At 36.1% G+C, this 26,448-nt stretch overlaps 1 protein-coding gene and 1 non-coding gene across 2 annotated transcripts in view; one reads left to right on the top strand and one right to left on the bottom strand.

Annotated features, from left to right (window-relative positions):
• Positions 1-26,448, top strand: part of LOC133213451 (T-cell activation Rho GTPase-activating protein-like) — a 651,891-nt gene that overhangs the window by 428,767 nt on the left and 196,676 nt on the right. The gene's annotated exons all lie outside the window — the stretch shown is intronic.
• On the bottom strand, positions 22,674-22,838 carry LOC133213456 (U1 spliceosomal RNA). Its single transcript, XR_009725824.1, has one exon. It is a non-coding gene; the product is annotated as a U1 spliceosomal RNA (small nuclear RNA).

The raw sequence follows: 26,448 nt of genomic DNA, 5'->3' as shown, positions 1-26,448 counted from the left end.
AAGTTCATCTGTAATATTCCTTACTTTAAATTAATTTGTTTAATGAGAAAATTCAAAATTAAATGCCTATTTAAACCTGTAAAATCTGGTTATTAAAAAGAACAACAGAAAGGTGATAATTCACAATAGTAAAAAAAAAAAAAAAAAAAAAAAAAGTGACTGGAAAAATCGACAAAGATATTGATTATAAATAACTCCAAATATGATTGATTCATCATTTGTACATTGATGTGATGAAAGCGTTCATGGGTCTTTTGAATCAGCACTAGTTGGATTACAGCTGAGAATCCAAATCCTTCAATTTTACTTGGTTGATATATACCCCTCTTTACATCCCAAATTTTTGTCCTGCTTTATTCTACTATATTTAGACAAGAATGAATTAAATAGTTTCTTCAGTTAATGTTTTTGAGTATAGAATCAAATATAACTGTAAGAAAATCTGTTTTAAAAGGTCAGACCAAACATATCAGCTTCTGTTTTTCTAACATCTATTGTTGCAGTAGTAGACAATGAGAAAATAAATAATGGTCAAATGGTAGGCAAATCTGATTCAGTATAACAGCAGCTTCTACCTTTATAAAAGTCTTTGTAACTCACAGACTTTAGTAGTCACCTTAGAATGTCTGACACTTGTTTTTCATTTGCTTGTTTCATTGGTCACCTTGTTTTATTTATTTTGTCCCATTCTAGTCAAAAGACTAGCAAAGTCAATAGAATGAAGAGAAGGACACAAGAAAAGGCCAGGACACGGACTGAATGAAGAATCCTGGGATTGAGAATATTGAAGGAATGTGGGATGAGGAAATTTGCACTGCTTAGGCCAGGCAACTGACACTTCACAGTGAAAGGGGAATAAATTTGGAGAAGAAATCTGTCATAGATTTAGATGGCAGATAGGAAAAAAAGGGATTGAAACTCATTGGCCTCTTTGCTGGTTTTGTGCTGAGATAATTTTCTACATAGTAGCTAGTGCGGGGCTATTTTTTGGATTTGTGCTGAAAACAGTGTTGACACAGGCATGTTTTAGTTGCTGGTGAGCAAGGGGAAACAAAGGGCAAGCAGACAGAATGTGGTATAAAAGGATCTGGTTATGTATAAATTGCATTTGGTCAGTGTACTTGCCTGACTAAGTCCTGTGCCTGATCACCACAGTCTGTCCTATTTTCTTCTTATATCCTTTCCTTTATTTATTTCATATCTGGGGAAAATGTATTTCTGTGATTTGGAGAACAGACCATGAAAGGAAAGCAAGGAGGCTGGATAGCCCAGCACACTTGCCAAAGACTGCTTCACCAACAAATCCAGTCTAATACAAATATGAAATACTTAAAACTGAAAAGGAACATTAAGAATTTAATTTACTGATGTTTAAAATAGTCTTATTATTTTAAGGGACTGACCTTACTGATCTGAACAATATACTTCCCTATTCCAGACACAAACTCGTTAGTGTTAAAATGTAATAGCCAATGGTGCCTTGGCATTTGTATCTGAATTTTTGAAAATAGGAGATTTACAGGCTGGGTTTCAAGATCAGTGAGCTCTATATTCTTCTTTTCCAGAAACTTGTTCTGCGAAAGCCCCAGGGGGCAGACATCACATGGAAACATTTATGAAATTGCTCATTGATTTCTTTCTCAGAGGTAAAAGGTTTTGCACTCACTTTCCTGCACTTTTCAATTCAAAGCATTATGCAGAAGAAAACTGAGGAATAAAAGGTTATTTTTACCCTCCCCTTCCATCACTTGGGCACCACAGGGCAAGGTCTTTCAGATAGCACAGCAGAACCTTTCTGCTTTTGTTTACTTTGAATGCCCAGGCCCTGTTACTTGTCCTGCAAGCTCATCTGTCATACATTTAACATGTTGCTATATGTTGCCCAGATGTCAAAAAGTAGTCAGTTTCTGTTATTCTCCAGAATTTACTCAGAATTTACACAGAATCATCCACTTGCTGCGCTCTGGGTAAATGTAAAGGCCTAAAATTTCTCTGAACTCAGACTTCATCCTAGCTTAATCTGCAGTCTCTTGTGCATTGAAAGAACACAGGGCAGGAAGGAATTTGAATGTTTGTAACTACTGATTTCAACAGATATCTCGCTATTAACAACTCACTTTAATTCTTCTTTCTTTATATTCACTTTGTTATATGCAGACTCCTATATGATGCTAACAGATTTGGTTAGTTCTTCAGAACTGACTGTGACAACTCCCTTAAATGAAACCCACTCTGCTTTAATATGTCTTGTGAGTGAAGTTCCCATTCTCCTGTTGCAGTTTGTCATAGCCAAAGATGGACAAAACTTTACCTTATCCTTGAAATCTGATCAGCTAGAACATTAACTGCGCTTTTAATACTCCTTTTCATTATTTCATTGACCTCCCTAGATTCTTGGAATGAGCTCTGGAGCATCTGTCACATGCTCAAGCAGTTCAGGATCCTTGAATTTTAAGATCTATTAAGTAATATGATCTAACCTCTCCAAAGGTTGAAAATTTCCACGGCATGGCAAATTAATGGATGCTTCTTCCTCACCTTAAGTCTGACTTCTTTAAATACACACACAGAGCCTCTAATTTTTCCTACGTATACCACTTCTCCTGTGATGATCAATAACTATTTTCTTTACAATTTTTAAATTATCTTCATGACTTTACTTTGAATGACTGCAGCTTTGAGATAAGGCTCAATCTCACCACAGCTGCCCTTCACAATTTCTCACCCTGAAGAGGGAAGTCAATCCAGATACATATTGTCAGATATCATGCAGATTTGGGGATTTATGTTGCTACGAAGTCCTCACAATGCACAACTTATTGTTTCTCTGTTTTCTATGAGTTAAGCAATATCTTTATCTTGTTTTATGTAGCCTTCTAAAAAACAAAGAGCACAAGGAATTCATTTGCAGCAATTCTAGTTGACTGGAAAGAAAAAATAGAAAACAATTTCTGTTCTATTCTCCTGTTGCTTCAGTTGCACCGTATTTTGTAATTTACAAAATGTTTTCTCTCTCACATTTTCTTCAAGACAAGGATTATTAATTCTGTATTTTATGTGATTTGCCTTTGCTTTCAGTATCATATTGTTTAGGAAAGCTATTAACAGGATGTTTCTATTTAGGAACATGCAGAATGTCAATTTCTGCTGTGTCATGATTAACCTCGTTTTGTCCCTTTAGACTTATAATTAATATTTTAATTATTTTTTTTTAATCAATGCTAGTTCAATAGCTGCAGACTGAAAAGCACCACTTGTTTGTGTTCTCCGACTTCTTTGATATGACAAACATTTTGACTCACTTAGATACAGAGCTCAGTTAAGGCAAACAAAAACCCTTCCAAGTTTCAGGTGCTGAGGTCAGGAAACCTAAACATACTTATCTAAAAGTTGAATGTCCATGCTGACTTATTTATCCAGACTATTTACACATTCAGATCTATACAAGCATTTGTCCTAGAAACAGTACAAAGAAAATAGACTCATTAGTTTACATTTGACAGTTAAAGTCATGCAATATGACTCCTAGTCCATGATGAAATATAACCCTTTAGACCTCACAAGGAGAGTAGAATATATGAAATCAAGTCCTTGGTGGCCAGCTGAAGTAAAGAAATAAAATGTCCTGCTATGGTAACTGTGGAAGTACATCAGTAGCTCCTTCAACCTTTGGAACTTTTTTTAAGATTTTTTAAAATGTTATTATTACCAACTTCTCCACGTAAGATAAACAAAATACATACTAAACGGTTATTCCAGAAGTATTTCATTTTAGGAGATACTGCCTCATCTTTTACTGCAGATACCAACTTTAATGGTCTACTTACAGGACCATATGAAGGAGTTACATTATCTCAGCAACAGTTATTTGCCCACATCTTCAGTATATAGCTGAACTAAAATGGTGTATTGGGTTTGCATAGCAAGATTTGGGGGGGGGGGGACGGGGGGACGGGACTACAGGGGTGGCTTATGTGAGAAGATGCCAGAATTTGTCCCCAAGATAGACCTACTGCTGACCAAGGCTGAGCTAATCAGCAAAGGTGGTAGCACCTCTGGAATGAGCTATTTAAGAAGAGGGGAAAAAAACCTGCTGCGCAACAGCAGCTGAAAGAGAGGAGTAAGAATATGTGAGAGAAACAACTCTGCAGGCACCAGTCGGTGAAGAAGGAAGAGGAGGATGCGCTCCAGGTGCCAAAGCAGAGAGTCTTCTGCCACCTGTGGTGAAGACCATGGTGAGGCAGGCTCACCCCCTGCAGCCTATGGAGTTTAACGGCAGAGCAGATACTCATCTGCAGGTGATGGAGGAACCCCATGCAGAAGCAAATGGATGTGCCCAGAGAGGGCTGTGACCCTGTGGGAAGCCTATGCTGGAGCAAGCTTCTGCAGGATCTGTGGGCCTGTAGAGAGAGAGAAGCCCACACTGGAGCAGATCTTCTGGCAGGATCTGTGATCCTGTGGGTAACCCATGCTGGAGCAGGCTGCTCCTGAAGGACTGCACCAAGCAGAAAGGACTGATGCTGGAGCAGTTAATGAAGAACTGCAGCTCTTGGGAAGGACTCATGTTGGAGATGTTTGTGGAGGACTGTTTCCTGTGGGAGGGGCCCCATGCTGAAGCATGGCAAGAGTGTGAGAAGAAAGTAGAAGCAGAGACAATGTGGGATGAAGTAACTGCAAGCCCTGCTCCCAATCCCCCTACACAACTTGGGGGAGGGAGAGAGAAAATCAGATGTAAAATAGAGCCCAAGTAGAATGAATGTTGTCCTGGATTCAGCTGGGATAGAGATACTTTTCTTCTTTGTGACTGGTACAGTGCTGTGTTTTGGCTTTAATTGGAGAACAATGCTGATAACACACCAGTGTTATAGTTGTTGCTGAGTAGCACTTACCCTGATGAAGAACTTTTCAGTCTCATGCTCTGCCAGTAAAGAGGGGCACAGGAAGCCAGGAGGAAGCAGAGACAGGACACCTGACCCAACCTAACCAAAGGGATATTCCATACCACAGCACATCATGCTCACTATATAAACTGGGGGCAGTTACCCAGAAGGCCCAGATCACTGCTTGGTTCAGGCTTGGTGTTGGTTGGCAGATGGTGACCAATTGAATTGTATTATCACTTATGCTTTCTGAATGTTTGTTTCTTTTTTGTTGTTCCCTAGAATTATTATTAGTATTGTCATAGTTGGTTTTATTTCAATCTTCATTATATGTTATTTTCAATTATTAAACTGTTCTTACCTCAAACCCACATGTTCTATGTTGTTTCGATTCTCCCAGGGGCAGGTGGGGAAAGGGTGTGAGCAAACGGCTGGGTGGTACTCAGCTGTCAGCTGGGCTTAAACCATGTTTCTCATTATCCCACTCTGAGTTCTGATTGGCAATAAATTAGATTGATTTCCCAAAGCGGAGTCTGTTTTGCCCAGAGCAGTAATTTTTGTCCACGACAGTAAGTGATCTCTCCCTGTCCTTACCTAAACCCATGAGCCTTTTGTTATATTTTCTTCTCCCTGTCTAGCTGAGGAGAGGGAATGATAGAGCAGCTTGGTGGCCACCTGGCATTTAGCCAAGGTCAACCCACTGCAAATGGCAACATTTTCTACTGCAGAGATTTCTCCAGATTCTCTCTTGTCCCTGACTGAGTCCTTTTCTAAGAATGCATGGTCAAATATTCAGCAAGGGAAAGGGCATTGCTGTGCTTCATAGTTATTTGAACTGTTCTTCCTTTCTTCCTATAATGATTCTTTCATGACTTTGAATTGTATTATTTCTGTTTTATCTCCTTCTGCCATTTTTCTTTTATGTGCTTAAGTGTTCATGATGCTGCAAATACTTTTGCTGATTCTACCATGAATATTGAAGAATTTCCCATAAAAGCAAGTAGATTATATCTTTTCTGAGGCACAGAGCTGATCAGGAGTTTTATGCTGACATTTTTTGAGCATGGCTATACTAAGTTTTTGTTGCTCCCTGAATACTGGAAGAGCTGAGGGCTTAGGATGATCCTGCCTCTTCTGTCTGTTAAGTACTTCCAATAGCTATGAAGGTCTGCTGAAATGAAAGGGAATATTATATTCTGGATGAAGTAAATTTCATCTTCTTTCTATGAATTCAAGCAACAGAATATAGATATGCTGAAAGAGCAAAAATGTGCTGTATGCAATTAGGAGCCTTCTTTGCCATCTCTGAAATGTAGAGCACAATTCAGAGTAACTAGACCTTATGCTCATTAAGACTTATGATAATTAAAGAAGTAATTCAGTTTTTCCTATTGAAGTAAAACAATATTTTCCTTTTGCATTATTGTAGTCTTCACATAATTTATTTGGGACCAGTGGTTTAAAATTTTGGGGGTGTATCAATTCCAATATCCCCAAATAAATTACCTAGCAATTTCTGCAGGTATTTGGAGGGAAGGGAAAATTAAAAGTCCTCAGAAGCGACATAAATCTTTAGTGGATATAATGGGTGAAAAACATTCATAATATAATAAAATAGCTTAAAAGCTCTCTTTTGTCTGAATGTTCTCTATTGATTTTTTTAAGTTCTGTCTCTAACTGTAATCAAGGAAAACCTATTTCTGATTGACTAAAACCTGACAAACTTAAGCTGTTATTCAGGAATGAAATATATGCTATTCCTGAAATTTTGTTAGATTCAGGACCTCATTTCATGGATTTCATGGTTAATTCACCAAACATTTCTGGTATGGATATAGAAAGCAAAATTCTTTTCAAATCAAATGGTAACATGAATGCATTATAACAGATACAATCACCTTTCATTCTCTTGGAATAAAATAGACTTCAAAAGGAAGAAAAAGAAAGGGTTGTAATAAGGTTTATGAAAATAAAAAATTATTGGAAAGACACTCAAATAATTAAAGCATCTTCCTTGCTTGTGGCAAAATGCTTCAGTGTCTCTTATTACAATGGCAGTGACATGAATTTGTGGTATATAGCTATTATTGCATATAAAGTGCTAGTGCCAAATTATGTTTAGCCTATAACCTTGGACTCCTCTTTACATTATTGACAGAGTAAATAATGTGAAGTAAGTTTAAAGCACAGAATGCTTTAAACACCTTTTTAACACCTTCAGTGTTAATTGCAAAAAAGCACTTGCTCAACTTACAACTTGCAGTGGTGTTGAAGTACAGTGTGAAATAAGCAAAAATTAGTTTTCAGTAATAGCATGCATATTTAAAAATAACATAGTCTGAGACTCTGTAGTGATTACTATGTTGAGATAATATAGCAAAACACATTAATATAGCATTACTTAAATGAAACTTTACATTTTGCAGGCTCCTGAAAACATTCTTTCTCTTTTATAACTTTTTTGCAGAGGTTACATGAAAATCATCTTCTACTAATATATTTTTAAAACAGAATTGAAAATACTTCTAAGAGCAAATGTAGATGAAAATTTGAGAAAAAAATGATTTAATTTTATCACTTACCTCACTTAATATCTGAGTGCATTGATATAAATAAGTAGCAAGATACACAATATATGTAGGGAGTGTATACACATTTAAAAGTGTATGTGTTGAATATAGACATTCATGTATGTGTATGTTTTCTGGAGTGTATGTTATGCCAGGACTGCAGGCATGACTGCTTTACTCTTCAATATTTTCACCTCTCTGAAGCACAGTTTGACATCTTCCAACCACTCAAGAGTAATCTTTGAAAAAGAACTAGAGTTAAGATAAGAAAAAACTATACTGCAGGAAAGTGTTTTATTACTTTTTTCTCAATGTGCTGCTGCCCTTCAGTTGTTGCTATGGAAATCCTGCAGACAAGGAGAATATTAGGGCTTTATAGATAGGAAGTTCACAAGCCTATCAGTGATCTGCCCATTTAGACTTATCACAGTTGCCTCCATGTCGTTATGTAAGAAGAGGCAACAATAAGAGTGCTGCCACATAAAAGTTTAAGAATCCACTGCTTTCCTTTATGTCCACGAGGAAGTCTGACCAGTGTCCAGACACAATCGAATTTCCAATCGAACTCTTAAGTAGATTATATAGCTTACTGAACCTGGCTGAACTATGGTATCTTTCTTTTCTTCCTCTGGCTGTCTAAATCCCTACTGCTTTCTTAACAGCCACATGGCATAAACTGTAGCTATCTCTGAAACTTACCCATTTTATTTGACTCAAAGACCTTCTTTCTTGTGTACACTTTTCTATTTTTCTTCCTTTTTCTTTTTTTTCTTTTTTCACTCAGGTTTTCCCCTACATCAATAAAATTCCTAAATAAATCAGGAAAATTAATATTTTGGGTTAATGTGATCCTTTAGATGTAGGAGGGGAAAAAAACCCTACATGAAAAAATAAGTTTACCTTCATCTAGGAGAAAACACTGCCTAGGAAACTTTTTTCATTTTTATATATGAAATTCAGGATATGCATACCTTTGCAGTGATACTCCCTTGTTAGAATGTCAATTTCTAAATACAGAAATTCTAGCAAAGTTATACAAAAAACACTAAATATATTAGATGTGAAAAATGCATATTATTTTGACATAATATAATAATAATATAGCATTCTTATTGACCGCTGGCTGGATTATCCCTATGCCATTTTGGTAGCAGTTTGGTCATGCTAGGTAGTGCTGGAACCATACAATCTTTTTCACAAAGTATGAATTTTTATTCTGAAACAGTAAGAGATTTTTTTATTTTTTGATGGAATTTTCCTCTTTTATTTGTTGGTGGGCAGATCTGTGGCAAGTATCATGGATTTTCACAATTATGCTTCTTTCTTTGAAATAGTTAAGTGTTATTGCACAGTTTAATCCTGAAAAATATGAACCAGTAGCAAAACAAGTGTGTTGTAAGACACTGGGCAACAAAAAAAAGGTATGCTTAATGTCAGTACACCTGCCAATCACTGTCAGAAATGCACAGTAAATTAATAATTTCCATAGATCTTCAGATCTAATTTATGCTATTTCATATGCTGGATCTATCAAGCAGGACTATGTCAAGCATTCAACGTTAAACAGGAATAAATAATCTTTCTAGTTTGGTTTGGGTTTTGTTTGGTGTTTGTTTTTGTTTGGGTTTTTTTGTGGGTTTTCTTGGGGTTTTTTAGTTAATATATAATTTCTGTGATCAGTGGGAGAGCAGCAGCAGTAGTCACAAGACCCTGGAGTGTTTTAAAATCCTGTAAATTCTTTTGACACTGCCTAATGGCAGATATTTAATTAAATGGTATAGGAAATAGGGCATGTACTGTATAAATTCCCCCTGGGATATCATTCCAAAACCAGCCTACGATTAAATTTTACCAAGCTACATGTGTGCCCAAGCCATCACGTATATTATATTCCTATTTCATATAATCATATCTAATATGCAAAAGTACTGCTGTGTTCTTGCTTAAAACAGTCAATCCATTGCTTGTTAATTTCATTAGGTACTACCTATTATTTGGATAATGAGAAACACTGAATAATCACTATTCACCTCCTCCATGCATTCATGATTTTAACTATCTCTACCAAAGTCTTCCTGACTAGCTTACTTTCCTAAGTTGAAGTGCTTAGTACAGTTAACTTCCCATCCCCCAAAGTAGGAAGTGCTTTTGAATATAGCTATCTCTTCTGCTTCCATTAAGGTCTTTTTTAGATGAAGATACAGGTCAAAAGAACTGCACATACAGCTGAAATTGCTTGCAAACTATACATTAAAAAGGAATAAATAATCTTTCTAATCTATTTCCTTTTTTGTCAATTTTTTCTCTTTTTTTTGGTAAAGTTATATCTTTTGCTCTCTGATGCTGAACACTGAGTTAAAATTTTCAGAGACCTGTCAGCAGTAATTTCAGGATCACTTTCATGAAAAGTAAGAGGTAACTCAGTCCTATTTTCCTCAGGCGTATTACCTTACACTTATCAACACTGAATTTCATCTGCTGTTCCATCAGCTACGCATGTTGTATTTTCAAACCATTCTGCAAGTCTGTACCATCAGCTTCAGATTTGTCCAACAAAAAAAATTACAAGTTCTGTTCCCTTCTCCAAGTCATTTAAGAGTAAGTTAAAAAAAAACCTCTAACATATATTCTTGGACGAGGCTGTTTGTTGGTTGTTTTTTCTGGTTTGTCTTTGTTGGTTTTTTTTTTTTTTACCCTTTTGCTCTTGGATCTCTTTATTTGTGTTACTGTTTTTATCCAAGTGGTTTTTGGTGACTGTCTCATAATCCCTCCCCCATCAGTGTCAAGTCTATGTTCCTGGACAAGTAGGGAGTAAGGAAGATGAGGAAAAAGATGAAGTTTCTGTGATCAGTAAGAGAGCAGCAGCAGCAGTCACAAGACTCTGGAGCATTTTAAGATTATGTAAAAAGTGGGGGACTTGACTATATTGTTTATAGGACTTGGAGGGCAAGAAAGATGAGGTTCACGAACATAGAAACTTAAAGCCCAGGAATATAGACAGGGTGGCACAGTGGTACTGTGTAGTCAAGGATGCAGGAGAAACCTGATAAAATCCACAGTGCTGGGGAGTTGAAAGGGAGTGTAGTGTGGTGGCAAAACGAAGAGATTGTTTGGAGCAGAACAGAACTCACATACTTGAAATGCTGTGAGTGAAGTACTTGGGAAGTTTGGGATTTTGATGACAGGGAGGGAATATCAGCTATGCAGGACCTTTCCTTTGGGAAGTGCTGTAGAGCATGGGATTGTGAGAGCTCAGCTCAGGGGCAGCAGGAAGAAAAAAACCTGGAGCTCTGAGATGATCCAGAACAGCCTCAGAATGAATACCTTGCTATGACATGTCAAAGGGATCTATCTCTCCGTACTCAGATCTTCTGATAGAAATGTCATAGATCACACTGCTGGAAAACAACCTGAATTACAAACCATAACCTTTCTTCATTTCTTACCTTTCAAATGCTGTTTAATTTATAAAAGGAATTATGTCTTATTTATACATCAATCTCTCTCTAAAGACTTCACAAGCACTCATACAGATAATTTATGAAAATATCCATAAATAAAGAAGCTTTTATTTTATTTCTTCATTTCACAAATTGGTAAATGAGGACAACTAAATTACTTGATTGCGGTCAGAATGAAAATGCATCGGTGTGAGACTTACTAAGATGTTTTATGTCTCAGTTTCACACACCAAACAGTGTAATTAAAGAAAATGTATTGGTCAGAAAAAAAGTAAGTTTGCTGATGACACCAAGCTGTGTGGTTCGGTTGATATGCTAGAGGGAAGGAATGCCATCCAGAGGGACCTTGACACGCTTGTGGGGTGGGCTGATGCCAACCTCATGAAGCTTAACCATGCCAAGTGCAAGGTCCTACACCTGGGTTGGAGAAATCCCAGGCACAGCTACAGACTGGGCAGAGAAGAGATTCAGAGCAGCACTGCAGAGAAGGACTTCGGGGTGCTGGTTGATGAGAAAATGAACATGAGCCAGCAGTGTGCGCTTGCAGCCATAGAAGCCAACCATATCCTGGGCTGCACCAAAAGGAGTGTGACCAGCAGGTCGAAGGAGGTGATCCTGCCCCTTTATTCTGCTCTCGTGAGACCTCACTTGGAGTATTGTGTGCAGTTCTGGTGTCCTCAACATAAAAAGGGCATGGATCTGTTGGAACAAGTCCAGAGGAGGGCCACGAGAATGATCAGGGGACTGGAGCACCTCCCATATGAAGATCGGATGAGAAAGTTGGGGCTGTTGAGCCTGGAGAAGAAAAGGCTGCGTGGAGACCTCATAGCAGCCTTCCAGTATCTGAAGGGGGCCTATAGAGATGCTGGGGAGGCACTCTTCATTAGGAACTGTAGTGACAGGACAAGAGGTAATGGGTTAAAACTTAAACAGGGGAAGTTTAGATTGGATATAAGGAGGAAATTCTTTCCTGCTAGGGTAGTGAGGCACTGGAATAGGTTGTCCAGAGAGGTTGTGAATGCTTCATCCCTGGCAGTGTTCAAGGCTAGGTTGGATGAGGCCTTGGGTAATATGGTTTATAGCAAGGTGTCCCTGCTGATGGCAGGGGGGTTGGAACTTGATGATGTTAAGGTCCTTTCCAACCCTAACTATTCTATGACTCTATGAAATAGTCATCCTCAGTCTCCAAAAAACATACATGAAAATTTAAGTTAGGTTTATGTCACAGAATCTCAATAGAAGGTAAGATTACTTACTGAACTAGGAAGGCTTACTATTCTGTGCTTCATTTTAAGTAACATTATGATTCTATTCTTCTCTGGGAAAATGTAAATCTTTCATCAAATCAGCAAAAAAAACCCAAAGCTATCTTTTTTGAGTTTGTCCGTAACTTTTTGGTTTGGAGACCTTTAGAGTTTCCATAAATATTTTACAAAAGCAGCCCTAAGGTTTACTTAAACATAAAAATAATATCATCCTACTCTTCCTTTTTTGCAACACTGCAGTGTTAATTTATTAGTTTGTTTTATTAGCAACCTATTTTAGAAAAATAGATAGAAAACTTGTTTAGGAACTAACAAATTTATCTTGCTTTTCTTTCCTGATGGAGGTTGACTACTGTTTTATGTTCCTTTTCCCTTCTCAGAAAAATAACTAGGAGCTTGGAATTTTGGATCTACATTATAAAACATAGCACTAAGCTTTAAATAGCTGAAAACATAAGAAAATGTCTGTGGAAGTTAAAACTCTGAAAAGTTCAGGAGCTTCAGAAGACTCAGTTCTTTCAAAAAGGCAGTTAGATCTGCAGCATTTGAGGATGAGGATGAACAGTTGTATTTAATAAAAGAAAGAGACGGAGAGCCTGAGCAAGAAAGATCACTTTTTGACAAGTGATAAGCTTCTGAGTTTTCATTAACTAGCCAGATGGGGTTTTCATAAATTTTTACAGTAGTTTGGTCTTGAAGATTAGAGAACTGGAGGGTGACTGACCCTGAGAACAGTGTTGGCTGGCATTATTAATGAAGTGACACACTCCTGCTGGGGAGCACCTTGCACTCTGTCACTTTCTTGGCTTGTATGTCACTGTGCCTAAAAGTGTCAAGGACCCCAAACTGAAGGAAAAAAGATAAGACAAGATTCTCTATTTGTATAGGGTGATAAAACATCCTGGCCAATTCCCCAGATGCTCTTAACTGGCATAATCCCGTCAAACTGGTTTACATCAGCCAAGAACCTGAATATTCAGCTTTAAAAACTGAGCTGGAAAGGGTTCCCATTTTAAAGCATTAATGCGAAAAACTACGTAAAGAAAATTTAAAACAATAAAAAAGCCTTAGTCGCACAAGCAACTCACTTCAGCTACATTTTCCTGGTTGAGAATATTTGTTTTAAAAATATTTGGTTTGGATTTAACTGGCTTCAGATCTTCTGGTGGGCTTTTCAGGGAGGAAAGAAGGAAACTGAGGGTGGATTTAATTTTTCCTCAGTGCTACTCAGAATACTGTGGGATATAGAGCACCCACTGGTTTGAAAATTTTGCCAGAAAGTATCTGAGATTGTACAGTCAGAGTAATTTGACATCTGTGAGCATTTTTGTGAGTCATTTATTAAAAGCATTTTAAAATGTGTCTTCCTTCTAATCTACCTTACTTGTGTCATTATCTGTTCTCTGCAATGCACTCATTAGAAAGGGATCTAAAAAATTCACAGTGAAACATCAGATTTCCAGTGTTGATCAAGAAGCAAGAGTAATACACACTCTGAAACACTGCTGTCTGATTAGGATGATTGCCTTAGTGATTACTTGTAACTTTATTTGTGAATATGCCACAATAAAAATCTCTTAAATCCAGGGGAAGTTAGATCCCAGTGAAGGACTTCAGCTCCAACTTCATCAGTATTACAGGTGACAACATGATTTTCTTAGACATTAATTAGGATGAAAGGCAGAATGATTCAAATCAGACAGCAGGATAAACCAAAGATTTTGCCGCATGTGAGTGATGTAAAAAATATTTAAGCATGACAAAATAATGCAAGTGAAAATATTAAATACTTCCTTTGGTTTCTAAAGTAGGGTCACCTGTAGTTTTGTCTCTTTTTTTCGTTTTTGTTTTTTTTTTTTTGTTTGTTTGTTTGTTTGTTTTTACAGATGGACAATATCAACACATTACAAAAAGCTTCAGAGTACCATAATAGGCAAAATTGTAATTTTTTCATTTCAACTTTCATTCTAAAGCTAATTTAGATGGGTCAGAGCGGGTTATACTTCATCAAATGCCTGTTTTCAACGTAGTCTTTTATGTTGGGGCTGACTGCCATTGACTCTGTTAGGGCACACATCACCTCAGCCTGGTGTGGGCGCTCACAGCCAGTGTCTGAAGCTGGCGTCTCCTTGTTGCCTGCAGCTTTGCAACCCCAGGGCACTGGTGTGGCCATAGCTGTTTGGAGCAAGTTGGAGCTGGCTGGAGCTGGTTTCCTATCCCTGTGCTCACATGACTGTCAGCACTCATCAACAGCTGCCACTGTCCAGACTGGGGTTACAGCACAGTGGACTCCAGCCCTATTGACTGGTACTTGCGAGATGCCCAGGGCTGGGGCTGCTCCAGTGTCCCCCGACTTCCCTGCTCTCTGGCAAGGCTCTGCCCTGCCACCTCCTGGGGAGCCCGCCAAACTTCTGTGCCCTGGGGAGCAGCCAGCCCCGGCTGCGCCCTGACAATGCACTCCACCGTGACCATCATATTTTTTCTGATGAGGACTACCCAGCACTAACTGGTCTAAGCCACCCCCTTACCCACCTGCATTATGCCTAAGGAAGATGGAAGTGTTTATCTCGGAACCCGTAGAGACACTGGAAAGGCAAGCACAACACCAGAGAAAAGGGACAAATATTTGGAATATATTTATTGTGTAACAGTTTAAAATGTACTGTTAATAAGATCTTTCTGTATTAATTAGGTAGTTGGGACCATTAGACTGCCAAAATATTAACTGAACAACAGTGATTTCTTAGCTTTGAGAGTATAGTGTGTTCCTTTTTGTCCATAAGATTCTGATGTAACTACAGTAACATAAAAGGACCTATAAAGATTCTAAGAAATATTTTGGCAAAAAATGGTGAATTAGACTTTTTCACTATCCTTCCTTTGAACAAAGCCCTCTTTATTTCCAGTATTTCATTGAGATTCCTTGTAAAAATAGAGTATTCCACTTGTTTTCCTAGGTTACCGAAAATCTTCAAAGAAGAAGAAACTTTTTCAGAAGCTAATTTTGAGATGAACGTTGATAGAATGATCAATACTTTATTACTGAAGAGAAATCTGATCCTTCAGATGCCTGAGCAGTCATACTGAAATCACTCAAAAGAGCTGAAATGGAGGAAATCAGTGAACACTCTACATACAACGTAGAGTTACCAAGTTTGAGAAGACTGTTCAGAAAGAGTGGAGTCTAGCAGAAAGAGTAAGATTGGGATGCATTTTTCAGGAAATGTATTTTAAAAAACAATCTGCCTCCAGCGCATTTCGGTAAACTTAAAAAACAGTATTCTTCTAAAATGTTTACAGTTCTCAGGAGAGGTGTGTGGTGATGTATGGTAGCGAATAAATGTGTGTCAGTCTTCAAATTAGTTGAGTAGCAAAATTTTATTCTGAAATTCCCAGGAAACCAGAAAAGACTTTTTATTTTTTCCTAAACTGTTTTGTTTTCTAATGAAAATTATCTACTGCACTTCCACTGTAGTAAAATGTACAAGAAAAACACAAGTATAACAGTAATTTATTTCCTTCGTAAGTTTGCTTGCCTGCTTTTCTCTTTTACCTCACAAGTCCCTTTCTCACTGAATAGAACATTACCAATTCCTTTTATTTCAAGCAAGAGGATAATACATACATGGATAAAGGTTTTATGAATTGGTCCAGATTAATGTGTCATTCTCTTATCATTACCAAAAATGATTCAGAGTCCATGATTCACTGGAGTAGGAAGCAGAAAATTCATGAGCCTAAGTTATTTTACTTAATCTTCTAAAACCTTAGTATTCTGGGTGACTGAGAATAGAGAAGGGCATGATCAGTTTTAGTTAACATATGCATGGCATAAAATTACTTCCAGAAGGATATTGCTGCTACCTGAACCTTTTCCTTAGCACCCTCTGAAGTGATAGACCTCACAGAAAGGTTAGATATTCACTGCATTTTACTGCCAAGCATAAACTTTAACATATTATCCTGATATTTTATCATATAAGTTGACATAGATATATTGCTCCTCATAAAGTTGCAGTTACATTTCATACATTTTTATGCTAAAAAGAAAACAGCATTCAGCCTGCCAAGATTTCTCATTAAAAGTTTAAAAATTTAGAAATAATTGTTACTAATTAGATAATTAGGAAGTAGATTAGAAACCTCTAAAGAGAAATGCACTTAAGCTAAGCAGTATTTTACAATGTATCTGTTTGAATTAATTTCTGTGGTATAATTAGCATTATGTATTACCTTCACAGTTTTGATTAAAATGCGTAATCTGAGGTACCATTAAGTCTAACACTTTACATCTCACTGGATTCTTCATATAACTAAATAGCACAAAGGTCGCAGTTCTCATTTTTCCAATATGAACATATCATTAAAAAAGCACATTGCTGATTATGTTGATAGATGTGATAGGACACTGTAGAGATGAAATTTTCCATTTCCAAAAGGGTGAATACAATTACAAATTCAGCAAAGAAAAAATATGTGATTTAGTACATCACCTATGCACAGTTGTGCCAGTAAGAAAGAATTTTGATAGTTACATAAAGAAAAAAACACTCCTGTGATGAAGGAATGAAAATAAAGGTCTCTTTACATGTTGTTTATGAAGAATTTAAGAAGTTCAGTAATCTGATATGGAGCCTTTATAGCTGAAATATTACTAACTAACATTTTCAGTAAGTAACCGTACACAGATGCTGCTAAAGACAATGCCAAATGAGAAGATAGTTGCATGGTTTTAAAAGGTGAAAACACCCAAATTGACAACAGGAAACTTGAAAATGCATATAAATAATAACCTTGGATCCAGTCTTATATTTTTAACTCCTCCCCATATTCCACATTTCTTATGTATCTCACATTTCTCTTCATCTCACCCTCTCCTGACATTCCTAGCCTTCTGGATGTTGCGCTCTCCTATCAATTATCTCCAATATTCTGCATTCTACCATCTTGTATTTCATTAGATTTCATGTCTACCCACTTATGTGTATATGTGGAGTATGACATCTCTCTGGAGCCACCTGCTTTCTCTCCAAAAGTAGTAAATTAAGGTCATTCTTAAGTGAAGATTCCTATCCACATGGAATTAAAAAAAGAAGTTGCTTCCATTATGCTTCCATTATGGACACATGATGGTGAGTTAAAAAAATAGAATTTTTCCTTCATAAACCCTATTAAAGTGTACTTGCATCATGAAGTTGGTTTGTCCAGCAGTCATTCACACAGCAACCAGTTTCTCTTTAGCAGGAATTAAATCGTTTCCTCACAGCAGACCTGAGAAGTCCATTACAATTTCGGAGGTAAGCACCTAAATATTTTCTGGAATTTTTTAGCCTGAATTGTAGAAAAAAACTTTTTCTTACACTGGTACTGATTTCAGCAAGAGTTAAGTCTCCTAAATATGTGTCAGGCACCCAGTAATTCTTGTAAAAATGACCACAACAGCCATTTTCTAATAATTGTTTGTGCCTGTTATTTGAATAATGGCAATAATGTTTAAAATTTTATGCTCTTAATTAGGAAGACTCGAAGAATTAACTAATTCCCCTTTCCCAACAAAAGGAGATATAATACAATAATAGAATGCTCGAAGCTAGAATTGTCTTGGGAGGGGATTAATTTATCTGAGAGAGCCAGTTAGAGAGCCACATTTAGAATTTATCTCCAGAGAGGGGAAGATATACTAATGAGTACCAAATATTTGTGAATTTGTGAATATGGCCACTGGAGTCAATGACTGTAACTAACCTCTCATGTAAACAAACGTTAGGCAAATATCCTAGATTTAGTCATCCTCTGCTATATAGGATTTAAAGAAAACAAGGTGAACATTGTTGATGAAAAGCTGTTCCAGCCTGTATATGTGACAAATTCCTGTTGTGTAACAGCAGGTCTGATTTCTGGGGTAGGGGCATCAAACAGCAGAGACACAGGATGCTTGATTTCTGTATGGTTTAGATAAGTATTGTTTGCTTCCCTGCCCTTAGGTATCCATCTATGTCAACAGCTACTGTTTGCATACATTTAGCATTCCCCCTTTTAATCTGTGAGGTAGAAAAGGCTGAGACAAAGTAACATTTTTAAAGGAATTCTTGTTGGCTTACTACCATTTTTATTTTACCTATGTTGTATTAGGAGAGTCTCATATCCTGAAAAGCTGACACGTCTGGGACACTTCTATTTATTCTTAAAGAGACATTGAGGATACTCAATGCCCTTTAGTACATATTCTTACTAGTGGTATAATGATTGAATTCTAAAAATTATGTATCTAAATTTAAATTATAAATGCATTTTTAACTCTTCTTCCTGTTTCAGCTCTTCTTAGGAACTGCTCAGATGATGTTGTTTAAATGTGGTTTCCTTCATATCCCTGTACCAAACCTTGTTCATCCTGGCCCTCATATGTGCTTCTCTGCGCGACAACACCTCTTTCATCATTTCACTTACAGAAAAAGATTAAACTATTCCAGGAAGTGGGAGAGTAATGCAATTGAATGGATATTTAGGAGCCCTGGATATGCATTAATTGGCCCTCAGTACATAGTTTGGCCCTACGCCTTAAGTCTTTAAAGCAAATTAAATCCTGAATGGCATTTCTCCAGGAAGCATGCTTGATGGAATCCAAATCCCAAATATTAAACATAGGCTGAGTCTCTGAAGCAATTTTTCCCCTTCCATTTTTGGAGGTGTAACCATTCTTTTCAGTAAATAGCTAAGGTTACAGTATTCTTCTAGTCCAGAGATTTAAAATGCTGAACTGAAGCTAAAATAAAACTTGATGATACTGAACTGTAAGGAATTGGTTACTGTGTTCATCACTGGGTGGTGACTGGGTTAGGTTTCTATAATTAAAACACAAGCAGAATAGACAAAAATATGAAATAAAATACATTTTTTTAATTGATCTTGCAGCTTTAAGCCACCTTTTGAGGTACTTAATACAGTGTTTCTAAGAGGTACATATGGGTTTCATAGTTCTAAACAATTTCTTAGAGAAGCAAAAGTTATGGAAGTTACTATACCAGATCTGCCTTTTGACTTGGAGATGAAGTTACTTGCTACAGGGCTCAAAATATTTTATGCCTTTTATGAACTTGAGTGGTGAATGAACCCTGATTTTATTTGAGTTTTCTGTACTGAATGTGTGACTTTTAAAAATGAAGGCACTGGTTGGCCTACACATTAGCTGGAAACATTTTCAGGAAATATTTTTCTGAAAAAAAAAAAAAAACCCAGAAAATTATTTCCTGTAATATTTTGACTGCATAATAACTCTGAGTGTTTGTATAGGTATAACTTTTAGGTAGGAGCTCTGCACCAGAAAAAAAAAAGTCATAACTTAGGTTATACTAAATATCAGAAAATAACAATATGGTAGCTAATTTCAATGGAATCAGGGTGAGGTCCTCTAAAAAGGGGATGTGGCCAATAGCCAAGCTGAAGTGCCTGAAACAAAGCAGTAAAGAATCAAACAGGAGGACCTGGTAGCTGCTATCCAGATGGAAAACTATGACCTGATACCTATCACAGAAACTTGGTGGGATGAATCACATGATTGGAGTGTGTTCAGAAGGGACAAGCAAGTTAGGTTGGATGGGTCTTTGAGCAACCTGGTCTAGTGGGAGCTGTCCCTGCCCACAGCAGAGGGGTTAGAAGTAGATGATCTTTAAGATCTCTTCCAGCCCAAACCATTCTACGATTCTATGACAGAAAAAGGCAATATGTCTGAGTTTTGTGAGTTTTCTTGTTACCATTATTACAGAAAAACAGTGTGAATTTACCCATAGTGAAGGTTTTTAGATTAGTATTTTTTTTTTCTTCAATTATTTAGAAGAAACATCTGGGGAATTATAGACCTGGGTACTTCATCTCAGTGCTGGTACGAAATTGATTTAGAGTGTAATTAAACTGAGATTAGTAGAATATCTGGCTCAGTATCATGTTATCGTCACAAATTCATACAAGTGAAAATTATGCTTTCTTAACCTCTAAAGGTTATTGAAAAATTAATAAATAATAAATGAATGTTACCCTAATTGGTGTAATTTATGCCTTCAGGTTTTTTTCTAGTAATGTGGTACACAAAAGCTCATTAGACTTAAGGGATAACTAAAAGATAAAAGGTTAAGTCTTGTCACAGATTTTTAAACTGGTTAAACAGTAGGAAAGAATTTGCAATGAAGGACTGTTCTTCAGGGGCATAACGTGCAATACCTGATCAGTCAAGAAACTGCTGATTTATATTTGATGTATTCTTTGAAGCTAGTAAGTGGTTTTAGTCTTATTTTAAAAACAAGAAACTGGAATAGAGTGCAATGTCAAATTCATATCTTAATATCTACTACAGGTGTGACAAGTCACACTCTATAATGTTCTCTCTTTCTGAAAAGAGAGGTCAAGTTGAGACATTAAACATTTGTGGAAATTGTCCCACCATAAAAGTCTTTCAAAATGAAGAGGGAAATATACATCTTTCCTCTCACAGTCCTATGAATCTAAAAAATAATGCAAGAAATACTACTTTTTTCTCTTTTTCTTTTTAATCAGGAGTAGGAAAAAATCTGATATATTTCAGAAAAAAATTAAAACTCCATCACATCTGAACAATTGTTTGATGTTAATATCTGTATAATTTTATTCTAAAACATGCAAACCAGAAACAAACCAACCTAACCCAAACTGGAAAAAAACCCCCACAAATATTTTTCATGGATATGTCAGTAACAAAATGCATGACTGATTCAGTTTCAAAGCTCAGGAATTTTAGACAGGATCTAAATACTATGCAACATGAACCATCCAATGTGAACCACTCCTGCCAACTTATATATTTGTTGTGTCTAATATGCCTTTGAAGCTTATAGGATTCATTTTGTGTATATTTTAATTTATCTATTTTTTGGTAGCTCTACATTATATTTCTGATGTCTAAATTTTAATTAGCAAATAATTATAATTTGTATTAGTGCAAAGCAATAGCCTCCAAGCCCACAACTGGACATAACAGACCATGCTAGAGCCTTTGCTAATTTGAAATGGTCCTGGAAAGCACTTTGCAGATGAACAGGATAGGCTCAGGTGTTAGCATGCTAGCTATAGAGCCTTCATCAGATCTGAGTAACCCTGAGTTTCCGTGGGTGAAAAGTCTGCAAAATATTCAGTACATTTTATGATGGACTTTGCTATCATCCAGAAATGCTGCAAGCATTTCCTGTAGTAGTATATCTAGTGTCAGCTCATGAACTGCCACAATATAATTTAACAGACTCTATAGGAGGTAATAGATGACTTCCAAAAGCTTCAGCACTCCGTCACATTTATCCACTTTTTATTGCCAGGTTTCTTTATCAGTTTATTGCCAAATATTCACTTGTAAATAGAGAATACTTTGACTAGTGCTTCCAAACATAAATTCTTCTCTTCTTTATGATTCAGACAAAGAAAAGATGACATGATGCTTTTCTGAAACCAACGTACTTCTGTATGGCAGTTCTGGTTGTGATTTTTATTTGCAGAAGGTTGTGTTCTTACAAAAGGATAGCATAGGTAGCACATGCCTTATTATACCCTTGTGCTGGATTATTTGGATTACATGGATAAAATACATATCACTATTTTGGAATTTGAAAACAGTCCACAAAAAAATGTATTCTGTCTACTAAAAAAATGCTGTGATTATCTTGAATGTTTACAGCTTGATTTTTTACAAACTGTGAATCTGTGGAGGGTACTACTCATTAAGATACCTGTTACTGAGCATAAAGCAAATAAGAATGATTCACAGAAAATCAGACAGGTTATGCTGGAAAATTCCCATTGTATAACAATATTGTATCTGTATCTCTACAGGAAGGTCAACTATTCAGTTTTTACTGCGTTTTGAATCTGCAAAATGATAAATGTAAATAAATTCCTTATATGCTCAAAACCCTAAAATTTCAAAGCTAAATCATGCATTGACTTCTTTTTAATCTCTTCCATAGATTTAAACCTATCTCTGTTATAGGGTAGGAATACATAATGAAATTACTAAAATGTTGCATTTTGCTAAACTAGAGAAACAGAAAGGGAGTGAATCAGAACAGTTAAGCTACTTTCCTGGACTGAGCCATACTGTTGAGGAACTTTCACTGAATCTATGGACACATTATCTTCATGAATTCCTGACTCACCATAGCAACCATGTTTAAAAAAAAAAAAAAAGTTTCATAAAAGCAATTTCATTTGAATTTTCTGTTAAAGCATAACTAAGGGTAAAAAAATATAGATATGACAATACATATGTTTTCACTCACTGTTTACTATCAATATATCATTCACAACATCACTGTGAGTTATTTACCATTTTATGGTAGCAAGGATAAGCTATGATTTTATTCACTGGGATAGAATCATAGAATAGTTAGGGTTGGAAAGGACCTTAAGATCATCTAGTTCCAACCCCCCTGCTATGGGCAGGGACACCTCACACTAAACCATGCCACCCAAGAAAAAATAAAAAAATAAAAAAAAATTGCAGTCCCCTAGTACCACAAATTATGCAGTCGAGTTTCCCGCATTTGGGGAAATCACAGGAGTCAGTACACCCGGAGTTCAATGGATGAGCCTCACCCTGGGAAAACCACTTGCTTGATCATGGTGTCTCCTCTGCCAGGTAGGTATGTTCTGTAAGGATGTTCTGACCTTTCTGAATTTTCCTGAACTGAAGTTGAAAAAATGATTTTGCAGCTAAATAAATCACTATGTGAATACATTGGAAAGTAGAAAAACATTTACTTTACACACATTTTAATTTGATATCAGAAAATTTTACTATACAGCCTTAATTGGGAATAGTGAATATTACATTGGATTAATATAAAATGTATAAGACAAGTTAAATATGAATAAGTATGTTTTGAGTGGGGGTTTTATCCTCAAAAAAAATGGATATACTATTGTCAGAATCATTATTACTGCAATGATCATATATCACATAATCATAAGAATCTGTCTCTTTTTAATGGAAACATTTAATTTAGCAAAACTGTGCTTTATTCTGGAAAAATATTTCAGAAAAATATTTACAACGGTTCTTTTTATGGGTTATTGGTAGCACAAGGCTGAGAACGATTATGTAATAGTACACTGCCTCTTTGACGGACTTAATATGAGATTTTGATGTTTGGGTGTTTTAAAATATCTATACATACCCATTGTCTTATTATTTTTTAATAATGAATTAAGAGGAGCTTCTTGCTTTTGGATACTCAAAGCAATTATGGCAACATACATGACCTCATGAAGAGGTCCCTGGAGTGGCTACTCAAAACCTTGTTTTGGGTGAAATACATAAGTATGTTTGAAGAATTTAGTTTTAATTCAACTAAAATCTTAACAGTTTAATCAATAACTTATTTGTCCAGGTTTAATTATTATAGAGGAAAGAAACATAAAAGCAAAAAAAGAATACATTTCAGAAGAAATTTCATTATAATAATAAAATTTTAATCATTATAAACACACTTTCTTTCATCTGCCATTTCTTCTGGTGCTATGCTCACCATCCCACTGCTCCTCAGAGTCCTTTTGTTCTGAATTTGCTGCGCTTTTCTACATATGTTGTATGTTTGTGGGTTTTTGCTTTTTTTTGTTTGATGCGTTGTTTATAGTCCCAGGGTCTCCAGCTTAACCTGTGCCCTTTGTATTATTGTCCCATACCAGTATTCTTCTACCTTGCATCCTGGGCCCCCATTTTCAAGGCCCTTTCTATCACACCCTATCTATTTGCCTGTAAATTACATTTTTATGCTTACAACATACTATGTTGGGAAGGGATGGTTAGCCAAGAAATTAGGTATTAGTCAATGTTCAATCAATGGGGATGACTAGGGGATGAATGTTCAAGCTTGTCTAACTCTGTAGACATATTCATTGATATAAACATAAGCCCGTGTATGTTCATTTTGAAAAAAGAGCTCTGAAGTTTTGAAAGTGTCTGACACACATAGTAAACAATTTTTTTGTTCTCTTCACCTTTTAACACCTTTCTTAGACAACCAGTGCCAGATATTTTACATACTTAGTTGTATCTAACGTGACAGTATTATTAAAATCATGCATACATCCCTATCTAGAGGTCCATAAATAATTTCCATCACTGATTTTAATAGTGCACCTTCTAGAAGTTATTGCAATGCCATTAATGACTCATTAATGTGCTTAGGTTTCCAGCTGATACCAGCTGAATGAATGAAGAATATTTCCTGTAACATTACAAAATAATCAGGAAGTCAGAAAGAAAGCTATGTATATTTGTTTCCATTTTAACGAATGTTGTACTTGTTAAATACATTGTATTCGCAGAACTAGAAAACACTCTATCAAATATATAGCTGTAGGTGCATAACCTTTTATTATTTTATTGATTTTTAAGAGTAGTTAGACAATCTGTTTAAAAGGTATGGCATTGGACAGCCATACCTTTAATTTCTTCCAACCACTGTGGAAGAAGGTGCATTTGGTTAGAATTGCTTGATTAGGGATATTTGGAAGAGCACAGATGCTTAGCAACTAAAACAAACAAATGAAAAAACAAAAGACCAAACAAACAAAACAAATCACAAAAACCAGCCAAACAAAAAAACCCCAACTTTCCTGAGATGTATATGTTGAAAGATTTGAAAGGCACAAATTTGTTAGCAGTTAAAGACAGTAACACTGCAGGAAATGCTAAAAAGCCTCCTAATTAACGGGAATATTAAGAACTAGATTACCTTTTGCAGTATCTCTGTTCCTCAGTCACCCAGATTGAATCATGTTTACCATCTCCTCCCCCATGTTTTGTAGATCCATAATAATGTATCTACAAAATTGATACATTATTATGGATCTGCAAAACTAAGAATGCACAGTCAGGTCTAGCTATGCAAGATAGCTCTCAGATGGGGGTGCAGTAAGTACTATAAGGTACTAGCAAAAAAATACTTGCCCTCCCCCCTTGCTCCTGCTTCCAAAAAAAAGTAGGTGAAGTTAAAAATTGCACTAGCACACAGAGGTAAAAACAAGATCATGCGCCTGTCACATGCTTGGAAGCCAGCGACAACCCAAAGAATTGAAAGCCAAGAAAGGGGAACAGAGGAATTTGGGAATTGACTTGACAGAATGATTTTAATTGGGAAGACTTAAAAAACAAAATTTTTGAAGTATAGGAGAAATTGCTGTCTTTCCTCATAGGTAGGTCAGCATTAAATCACACTACTTGCAAATCCCTAATGCCACTTGTCATTTTGCGGTGCTGCCAGTTAGTTGTTATGACAAAGAATGTCAATCTACCCAGCAAAAGCAATTTCTTTATTGCAGCAATCAATGGTCAAAACTTTTTGGCTTCTGTTATAAAGGAACTTAGTTTAGATTAACAGCATGGTTTGACATGTAAGGTTATCAAACCATATTTCAGAAAATTATTTCAGGAGTTGCTTTTCCTCTCTTTTGAATGAAATAGTGTATATACTAACTGGCTGATTTTTTGTACTCCATTACAACTGTGATTATTCTTTTCCTGAAGTAGATTTAAAATAAGATTTATTTACACTGTTTCAGAAAACCATAGCAGATTTTAAATCTGGAATGCATTCTTTACAATAGATTCTATGGCCTGATTTTTAATTATTTTTTTTTTTAGAATTATATATTGTGTATACCATTTAGAACACAACATTCACCAATCTCTCCCCTAATATTTTAGCATGCTTACCAAAGAGTCATGCCCAAAACCAAGTTACTTTTAGGATACAGGAAATTAATTCAGATACTTTATCTAAAATCTAACAGTGCAAGAAGCATATTGTAATATACTGTCAGTGGAGGTCTTATTGATTTACTGATTTTTTTATTATTATGCCTTTTCTAAGATTCAAATTTTGTCAATTCTTTCATATCTTTCTCATGAAGTAGCGAGTTTGCAGGAAGACACTGCAATAATGAATTATCTAAATATTTTCTTTTCCACTAAGCTGGTCATTCACACAAGTAAAAATTCTTTTGCAGCAATGTCACAGAATTTGGTTTTTTTGCTATAGTTTGTTCTTCAAAACAATGTAATGTCTACTACTTTTCATTGAAATCTACTACAGGTAGCCGTATTGAAGGTAAGTTAAGCTATGAATATCATGAGGACATTTCACTCAAAGAAAGGAGAACATCAGGAAGCTGACGTTCCCATGATGTAACCATCAGTAGACTGAATTAAGTTAGCATTTAGTGTCTAGAACGAAAATGTCCTTAATCCACT

This window comes from Neopsephotus bourkii, unplaced genomic scaffold, assembly GCF_033783945.1.
Source record: "Neopsephotus bourkii isolate Nb327-2 ecotype Australia unplaced genomic scaffold, CSIRO-AGI_Nbou_v1 NB_821, whole genome shotgun sequence".
Lineage (NCBI taxonomy): Eukaryota > Metazoa > Chordata > Aves > Psittaciformes > Psittacidae > Neopsephotus > Neopsephotus bourkii.
Note: the sequence above shows the minus strand (reverse complement) of the source record. Positions and strands in the feature narration are given on the sequence as shown.